The 10322-nt window shown below is 33.3% G+C and overlaps 1 pseudogene; it reads left to right on the top strand.

Annotated features, from left to right (window-relative positions):
- Positions 1-2051: 2051 nt before the first annotated feature.
- The window catches only part of LOC107022201, a 10785-nt pseudogene continuing 2514 nt past the window's right edge, over positions 2052-10322 (top strand).

The following is a 10322-nucleotide window of genomic DNA, read 5'->3' as shown; positions in this document are numbered from 1 at the left end:
TAACTTGATGATACTAAAAAGTTGGCACATACTTGATTAAATTATAGTGTTATGCATGGTAGAGTTCGAACATATAACTAAAATCAACCTTACCATCAATTATAGATCAATTTCTTTTATAATTCTTTATCAACATATCACCAAAAATTAGTCACGCCATCCATCAAATTTAAATCAAAATATTACCAATATTTTAACTATATCATCCATCAAAATATATAAACTAAAATATATCATAGTTAAAAACCAAAAAATCATCAGTTATTGTACTAGATCAGCCATCAAAGTATATTCCAATATATATCATCAGTTAAAATACCATATCATCAACAATTGTACCAAATCGATCACCAAAGTGTATAAACTAATTTTTTTTGTGTTTAAAAATTATTTCAACAATTTATGGACTACATGATACAATCATATTCACCATGATCATGCGGATTTCTTTGAATTAACAATTGTAATTTTTTCTCCTTACCTTGTTTTTTTTTTTGTCGATTTGAAGGTAATAATGAGAGAATTTGCACTAACAACTTTCTCATTATCTTTCTTTTGGAGAATTAGTTGTAACACAGAAAGAAATCTCACAATTGATACCATGAATTGTTCTTTCATATTCACTTTGAGGAAATATACTGAATGCATTCAACTCAAAACATAATTTAGAACATACGATGGAGCTATTAATAATGTGTTGAAGCCTTCACCTAATACTTTTTATATGACTAAAATTCATGGATAAAAAACAAGAACAAAATTAATTTCTGTTCTCGAATTAGAGGTGATTTTTATTTTAAAAAATAAGAATAAAAAAGAATAAAATAGTATCAAGAATGAATATTTTACCTAGATATTAACAATGGAAGAAATGAGGAACTAATAAGATAGAGAGAAACATATGCGACAATATTTTTGTGATTGAGATAAATAATGGAGAGAGGAGAAAAAAGAACTTGATATGAGTCCCAAAAATTAAGCACACTAACCCAAATAAAAAAAGGTGTACTAATTTAAATTATCATATTTGTAATTAAAAACATAGTTTTGTAAATAAAAAAGAGTAAATTTTATTGTGACAAATGAGTTCCGTTATTATAGAAAATCCAACAGAGAAAAAATTTGGGTTAGAAAACTTTTTCATAGTAACTTGAAATTTTCCAACATAGTCCAGATTTGGATGAAATTAGAGTCATTAAAGTCTAGGAAAACCTGGTAACAATTGGGTGATCTAATTTTGAATTTGATCACATGAGTAGATAACTAAGACATTAAGGAACACAAATGACTTTACAAAATTGAATTCGGTGAGTAGAACTCTCAAAATGGATCTTAGCGTGAACATGTAGTTTTTGAGTGACGTTGGTTGAAGGTGTATTGTATAATGAGGGTCAAGGAATTATTAAAATAGCTTATTGTTTCTGTGCAAGTAGTTGAGGAGGGATTTCTGCCGCCAGGGCGGGGCCATTGTAGCAGGTGAGCGTCGCCATGGCAAGGCAGATGTGACTTAAAGTCGAAAATAAACCCCAAAATATTTTATTCTGCAATTTCTGAACGTGAGAGCTAAGGAACGAATACAGGGATTTTCTTGATAGTTTACCACCATTCTTGAGGCTAAGGATAATATTTTAACTTTCCAAATCAAATTTTTGGTCTGTAGAACATAACGTAATAGGTAATTATCGATGAGGGAGGATTTTGATCTGGAAATTATAGTGGAGAAAGTTCTAATCTGGTTATGGGGATAAAAGGTCAGACACAAGATTGATATTATATTTATAATCCTGGTAATTAGGTGTTGTTTATTGATCCTCGCACTATTATGATTGTTTGTAGACCAAGAACAAACGGAACGAATTCAGGAAGGGAACAATCAAGTTTCATAAGGGATTCAAGTTTGTTTCGAGGTATGTGATTGTTGTGATTTCATGATTGTGTGATATATGTTCGTTCTTGCTTCATTGTTATATGTGTATGTATGTGAATTCATTATTGTTCACAGTAGTTGTAAATGAGATAGATGAATTATGAATGTCCTTGTTTTTATGACTATGATAATCACTCGTGATTGTAATTGTGATTGTGGATTGTTGAATGGATCGGGTGTTGCGTTCCTACGCACTCACTTAGATCGGTTTCCACATGCTGTCATAATCATTGAATCAGGTACCACGTTTCGATATGCTAATGTTTTGGCTTTGAATTCCATGAGAGGATCATTAGTTCGCTATGCCCGCCTCTACAGGTAATTACTTAGGAAGTCCACCTCATAATTTAATTCCAGATACCCAGGGAGTGGCGTCTTCGACGGGTGGCAGATCATCTTTTGATCGTACTTTGCTACAATTGTGGAGAACCTGTACATATGAGGAGATATTATCCCCACCCGCATGTGTTAAATTTTGCGCGGAAGCTATCTAGAGAAGTGGTACCTGCGGGAAATGGTACTAATGGTAGAGGACGTCCACAAGGTGGGTGAGTAGGAAATTAGCGATGCCATGGAGGTAGGGGAAATGGTAATGCAGGTAGAGGTATAGTGCAATGAGGCAAAGAAGTAGCCCGTCACGATGATAGGGCTCAATATTACGCCTTTCGAGGCAAAAATGAATCAGAGGCATCTGATGCAGTGATCAGAAGTACTATTCTTGTCTGTGACTGGATAACTAATGTATTAATTTATCCAGGTTCTACTTATTCTTATGTATTCATGAGATTTACCTCATAGTTTGCTATGGTCTGCGGTATACTTAATGCCCCCATCCATGTTTCTACCCTAGTTGGAAAGTTTGTCATATTTACCCATGTCTATCGTGCTTGTCCTATTTTACTTATGGATTTTCAGACTTGGGATGCTTTGGTTATTTGATATAATTGAATTTGAAATAATCTTAGGCATGACTTGGTTGTCCCCCTATATGTTGTACTTAATTGTAATACTAAGTCTTAGCTCTAGAATTGTCGAGAAGGAAAAAGTTAGAGTGCGAAGAGATGTACAAGCCTAAGAAAGTTAAGATCATATTCTCCATTCGAGCTAGAAAATTGGTGGGGCAGGGTTGTTTAGATTATTTAAATCATATTCGGGATGTTGAGTTTGAGTCTTCATCTATTGAGTCTATTCTTTTGGTGTTACAATCTAGAGAAGTGATTTCTAATCATTTGTCTGGTATGAGAATGCGTATAGATTTCCAACAATTGAATAGGGTCACTATTCAAAACAAGTACCCTTTGCTCAAATAGATAATCTTTTTGACCAATTAAAAGGTTCATTAGTGTTCTCAAAGATTGATCTAAGTTCTACCTACCATCAGTTAAAAATTACGCAGGAGAATATGCCAAAGACGGTGTTTAGAATTCGCTATGAGCACTATGAGTTTCCAGTTATGTCTTTTGGATTGCCTGATGCACCCACCGCTTTTATGATTTCAATGAATGGGGTGTCCAAGCCATTTCTTGATTCATTCGTCTTGTTGATGATATTTTGGGCCATTCGAAAACTGAGGAAGAGCATGCCGACTAACTTCATATTGTTTTGGGTGTTCTTAGGAAACAATGGTTGTATGCTAAATTTTCTAATTGTGAATTTTGGTTGACTGCGGTTGCATTATTTGGGCATGTAGTTTCAAAGGAAGAGGTAATGGAAGATCCCTAAAATATTGAGGTTGTTAAGAATTGGGTCCAGACTAGCTCTGCGACAGAAGTTAGGAGTTTAGTGGGGCTTGCTAGCTATTATCGTAGGTTTGTGAAGTCCTTTTGCTTATATTGCCACTCACTTGAAAAACTTTACCAAAAAGGAGATACCATTTGAATGGACTAAAAATGTGAGGATAGCTTTCAAAAGCTCAAGACTCTCTTGACCACAACACCTATCCTAGCACTACTGGTGGAAGGTAAAGATTTTTTTTTTGTGATGCTTCACATTCAGGTTTGGTGTTGTGTTGATGCAAGATAAGAATGTTATAGCTTATGACTCAAGTCAATTGAAGGTGCATGAGAGAAATTATCAAACACACGATTCGTAGTTGACATTGGTAGTGTTCGCTCTTAAGATCTGGCAATATTATCTCTATGGTGTTAAGTGTGAGGTGTTTACTGATCATCATTGTTTGCAGCATGCGTTCACTCAAAAGGATCTGAATTTGAGACAACGATGGTGGATGGAATTACTTAAAGATTATGATGTCACCATTCAACACTATCTGGGCAAGGCTAGTGTAATGGCAAATGCTTTGAATCGAAGGGTGATAAGTATGAGTCGTTTAGCTCTCTAGAGCGTAACTATATGAACTTTGTCTAATGAAATTCGTACCTGGGAGTCTAAATTCATGCAATTGGGCATCTCAGAAAAAGGTAGGTTGTTAGGTAGCATTGAAGTAAGGGGCACGTTTATGGTAGCTAGACATCAAGGCCAAGAAATTTGAAAATGAAAATTTCAATGAACTTAAGAAGAAAACAATGATTGGTAAGGAACAAGAGATCACTCTTGATGCAGAAGCTGTGCTTAGTTTTAAAGGAATGATATGTGTTCCTCGAGTTTATGACTTGATTCAGAAATTGTTGGTAGAATCCCATGTTTCACGATATTCCATTTATCCGGGTGTGATCAAGATGTATCGAGATTTGAAGAGAATATATTGGTAGCTGGGTATAAAGAAGGATATAGAAGAGTTTGTGGCTAAGGGTAAACATTGTCAACAAGTGAATTATGAACATCAAAGGCCTGCATGTTTTCTTCAAAGAATGCCAATTTTGAAATGGAAGTGGTAAAAAATAGTCGTGGATTTTGTGGTTACTATTTTCAAGACTTTGAGAAAGTTAGATTCTATTTGAGTAGTGGTTGATAGATTGACTAAGTCAGCTCTTTTTATTTCGGTAAGAATATTTTATAATGCTAAAAAATTGACTAAGGTTTATATGAAAGAAATAGTGAGGTTTCATGGGGTGCCCCTTTCTATCATCTCAGATCGTTGTACGCAGTTTACTTCCAAGTTTTGGATAAAATTACTTGATGAATTGGACACAAAACGCACTTTTAGTACCACTTTCCATCCACAAATTAACGGGCTATCGGAAAGGACTATTCAAGTGTTAGAATACATGTTCAGTGCATGTGTGATTGACTCTAGAGGTTTATTTCGATAAGTTCTTACCCTTGTGTGATTTCTCTTATAATAATAGTTATCATTCCTGCATTGATATGGCATCGTTTGTGTCATTATATGGGAGGAGATGTAGATCACCCATAGGATTGTTCGAGGCTGGAGATGTGAAACCTTTGGGGTCGATTTAACGAAGCACGCTCAAGAGAAGGTGAAGGGTATTCAAACTAATCTTTTAGCAGCCTAGAAAAGACTAAAGAATTACGAAAATCATATGGTGAGCGACATGACATTTCAGGTTGGTATGTTCTTCTTAAGGTATCACCAATGAAAGGGGTGATGAGGTTTGACAAGAAAGACAAGCTAGATGAGGTTTGACAAGAAAATCAAGCTAAGTCTGCGATACATTGGCCTTTTGAGGTTCTTATAGGTTCGATAGCGTATAGATAGGATTTACCTCTTAATGTATCGAGAGTTCATCCGGAATTTCATGTGTCCATGTTGAAGAGATATCATGGGGACGATAATTATATCATTAAGTGAGACTGAATTGTGTTAGACAAAGACCTACAATATGAGGAGGAATCAATTGCAATTCTTGATCGTGATGTCCAAAATTTGAAGGCCAAGGATATTCAATTCGTGATAGTTTAATAAAAGCATCGTCTAGTTGAGGAAGCTACTTGGGAAACCGATAAGGACATGTGAGACAAGTACCCCAAATGTTTGTCCATTTAGGTACTACTCAATTCCTTTCTTACCCTATTTTCCCTAAGTTGATCACTTGGTGATGAGTGATAGGTAAATTGTTATCTAATGTAAAGACTGAGTTCCATCTTTGTAGAAAATCCAACAGGAGAATTTTTTGGGTCAAAAAACTTCTTCATAGTAACTTGGAATTTTCCAATCTAGTCAAGATTCGGACGAAATTGGAGTAATTAAAGTCTAGGTAAATCTGATAGCAAGTGAGTGATATGATTATGAATTTGATTACATAGGTATATAGCTAAGATGATAAGAAATACGTATCAAGTTACGAAAGTGAATACGGGTGAATAGAAGACCCAAAATTGATCTTAGCATGAATAGGTAGTTTCTGAGTATTATTGGTTGAAGGTGTGTTGTGAAATGGGGGTCTAGGAATTATTAAAATATCTAAATGATTTCATGCAAGCCGTTGGCCGAGATTTCTGCCGCAAGGGCGGGGCGTCTATAGAGGGGTGAATGCGCCATGGCAGGGCAGACGCAACTTAAAGACGGAAATAAATACCAAAAATATTTTATTCTGCAATTGCTAAGGAACAAACCTAGGGATTTTCTTGTCAGTTTTCCACCATTCTTGAGACTAAAGGTAAGATTTTAACTTCCCAAATCCATTTTTTGATTTGTCGAACGTAATTTAATAGGAAATTATCGATGGGGGAGGGTTTTGATAAGGAAATTATGGTGGAGGAATCCCTAACCTAGGTATGGGGATCAAGGTTTTGACGTATGATTGATATTACTTTTTATAATCTGGATAATTAGGTGTTGTTTATTGATCCTCGCACTATTATAATTGTTAGTAGACCAAGAACAAGTAAAGCAAAATCGGAAAGGGAAAAATAATTTTTTTTAGGGGATTCAAGTTTCTTTTAGGGTAAGTGATCCATGATTGTGTGATATATGTTCGTTCTTACTTCAGTAAAATATATGTATGTATGTAAATGTTGCATTATTAATCACACTAGTTTTTAATGAGTTAGATGAATGTCATAAACCATGACTTGATTATATAATTATGAGAATATACTTGTGATTGTGATTGTGGATTGTCGAATGAATCAGGGCTTGCGTTACGATACACTAACTTGGATCGATAACCACGTTCCGACATAATTATGTGATCGGTTGCCACGTTTTGACACAATCATTGCATCGAGTACCACGTTCTGTTATGCTAATATCTTGGGTTTGGATTCCATGAGAGTACCATTGACTTGACATAAATGTATAATTGAGGCTTGTGAAATACTCTGTTATTAAATGTTGTTGATATTGTATATATTCAATATATGCATGTGGTTATATTTTTGTAATGACTTATGTATGTCGCACTTGTGGGATACCTGCGTGATCCGACCAGTACACTGTGGTTGTATAGTGATACTACACTTGCGCTTTGTTTGTTGAGTACATGACATCTTCAAATAGGTATTGACAGACCTTGTTTAGAATATCAACAACCGTCGTTCAAATTCAAGGGTAAGCAATTCTTCCGGGTTTCCATGAGTTCTCCTAGCGTTTATGTCCACATTTGGACTTAGACTAGTTCATTAGATATTCTTATGTTTAGTTGGTTTGTAACCATTTTCCTTTAGACTTTCGCTTCATTGTTATAGTTTTGGTACATTGACTTTCATGTTCTAGGCATTTAATTTTGGAATTCGTTATTAGATCTTATAGAAGTTTATGAGAACTTCAGTCTTAGTCATTTAAACTTTCATAACTTTAAATGCTTGGGTTCGTATTAAATAGTTGCTATTAATGGTTCTCCCACCAGAGGTGACGCGTGGGCGTCAATCACGACTGTATGAGTCGTGACATTTATATTGTAAAGTAAAGCCTTAAACACAATATCCTTGTAATTTTCCCTATTATGAATCGTTATAAAATAAGAAAAAAGTTTTATTAGATACTCAAATAAAGAATTTAAAATTAAATAAGAATTTGGTGGATTTTTCTATGACTCGGACTTTAGTCCATCACAATCCAAGTAACTTGACTCGCCTATTTATTAACTCAATTCAATTTAATGTGCTCACATTCATTTTAATCCACCTATTTGATTAGATTTGTGTAAAAATCGAATTGAAATCGATTTCCAATTGAATTAAGTTATTAGTTTATCGATAATGGTTATTGGTTTAGTGATTTTGGTAAGGGTTTCAATTTTATTATTATTGGGTTATTGCTTCTTAGCGGATCAAGTTGTTTCTTTAACGGATTATCGATAACACCATAGTAAATTAAATAATTAAATTTTTACCGTTTAATATATCATTAAAGTTGTTGACTTAGAGTTTAGTCTCATATTTTCATTATTTGATTGTTTCAAATTCTCCGTTATTCTAAAATATGAGTGTCTTTGCTTTTGAGTAAAATGCAATTTGTTAAATCATGTGCATGGTTGATTTGATTTGACACCCTGCATCTCAGTGATTTCAATGAATTTTTTGTATCAAATCTTAATGGTGAAAGCGATAAAATCCATAACCGATAGGCCAATATCTTAATTAACAATAAGTCAAACTGATAAATCTCAAAACTAAACCAAACTAATCAATATACCACCCTACATGTGATACTCTTAATTTTCATAATTAAAAGAAATAGCAGTAAACACTTTTAATTATCAATTAATAATAAAAGTTTGTCGAGTATACCATTTATTAATGAATTATAAAAAAAATGCCAGCTACAAACTAATTGAGGATTAACAAGGAATTAATATCCTAACTAATTCTTTTTTTTGGCTCCTAATAAAGAAAAAGTAATGATTAGTATTTAGAGGCACTTTAACATTTTGGCCAGAGGATGAAATAAAATGATGATATTTTTATTTTATATGAAACGGATATGACATGATAAAACTTTTATTTACGGAAATATACTTGCTTAATTATTAATTCAGTATGGTTAACTAAATAAATGAGTAAAAATATGCATAAAATTTAATGTATACAATGAAGCCAGCTATTAATGAAATTTCATTATTATTAACAATCACGTGAATAAACTATTATCAAAATCTCATTAACGATAATCATGTGATCTCTTATATTTTAAGCCTACAACCCAGGCACAACTAATTCATATAACTTAAGAATTCAAACTTGCATTTTTTCAAAATAAAATCTTATGCAATTATTTTTATATATAGTCATTTTGATTATTATTATTTTAACCGATTTAAAAGTTAGGTTGTTTGTATAGATGAGAATGAAATCTTGATTAAGGTTGTAATTTATTATTTGTAATTAAAGTAATTAATTCAATTAATTATTTTTAGTAGTGATAAGGGTGAACTGGGACCCAATTGAGTGAGAACAAAATCTGTAACAAAAATACTTTCGGTACTGTTTTTTGTTTTGAAACCAGTAACAACATTTTGCTTATCATTATGTATTGTTTTTTATTCAATACAAATGAATTATCCTTTTTTCTATCTTATATTATATTTTTTCGTTTTTGCCATCCTTCTCTATATTCTTTTCATATTCAGTCCCTCATTTCTCCTTTTTACACTTCGCCCCCTATAAGAAAAAAATTATATAAATAGGCGTAACATAGTTATATTATCAAATCACTTGAAAAAGAAAAAAATGAATGAAGGTGGTGGGAATGACCATGATGCTGATGTCTGGTCATACCTGGACTTGAATGACTATCAAGTTGGGAGTGGAGAGAAGTTTGAGGGTGACAAGGTTCTAGATCTGACTAGGTCGTATGCTTCTCAGCCGTTAACAATAGGTAATGAGGTGCTTGAAGTGAATATTTATGCTGCCAAAAAGAGAAGTCCACCAAACCGAGAAAAAAATGGTAAGGGCATTGCTGAACCAAAGTCTGGTGTTGATAGAGGCGGAGGTAAACGAGAATCTAAGCACAAGATACACAAATGGACGGAGAGAGAAAGGAGAAAGAAGATGCTAACCTTGTTTGACACTCTTCATGATTTGGTTCCTAATCTCCCTACTAAGGTAAAAAAGTTCTTTCAATGACTTATCTTATATTTGATTTTCCGATATCTTATCAGTTAAAAGGGAAATAATTCAATAAATTTAAAGATTATCTGAAACACGATTTTTTTGTTATTTTTCTTTTATTGTCTTCCACAACCTTAATTAATAATCGTAATCAACTTATCAAGAATTATTCGAAAAATGAATATAAGTTTTTCTTAAAATCAAATTTGAAATTGGAAAATGATTTAAAAAGTTACTCACCGTACGTGATAGTTCCATTTTTTTTTCAAATTTCTAAATTGAGAATATAAATTTTAGGAGAATCTTTTTAGGAAGCTTACTGAAGGAGACATGATTTTATGTCTCTCTCTCTCTCTCTCTCTATATATATATATATATATATAGAGAGAGAGAGAGAGAGAGAGACATGATTTTAGGAGAATCTTTTTAGGAAGCTTACTGAAGGAGACATGATTTTATGTCTCTCTCTCTCTCTCTCTCT

This window comes from Solanum pennellii, chromosome 1 (genome assembly GCF_001406875.1).
Source record: "Solanum pennellii chromosome 1, SPENNV200".
Classification (NCBI taxonomy): domain Eukaryota; kingdom Viridiplantae; phylum Streptophyta; class Magnoliopsida; order Solanales; family Solanaceae; genus Solanum; species Solanum pennellii.
Note: the sequence above shows the minus strand (reverse complement) of the source record. Positions and strands in the feature narration are given on the sequence as shown.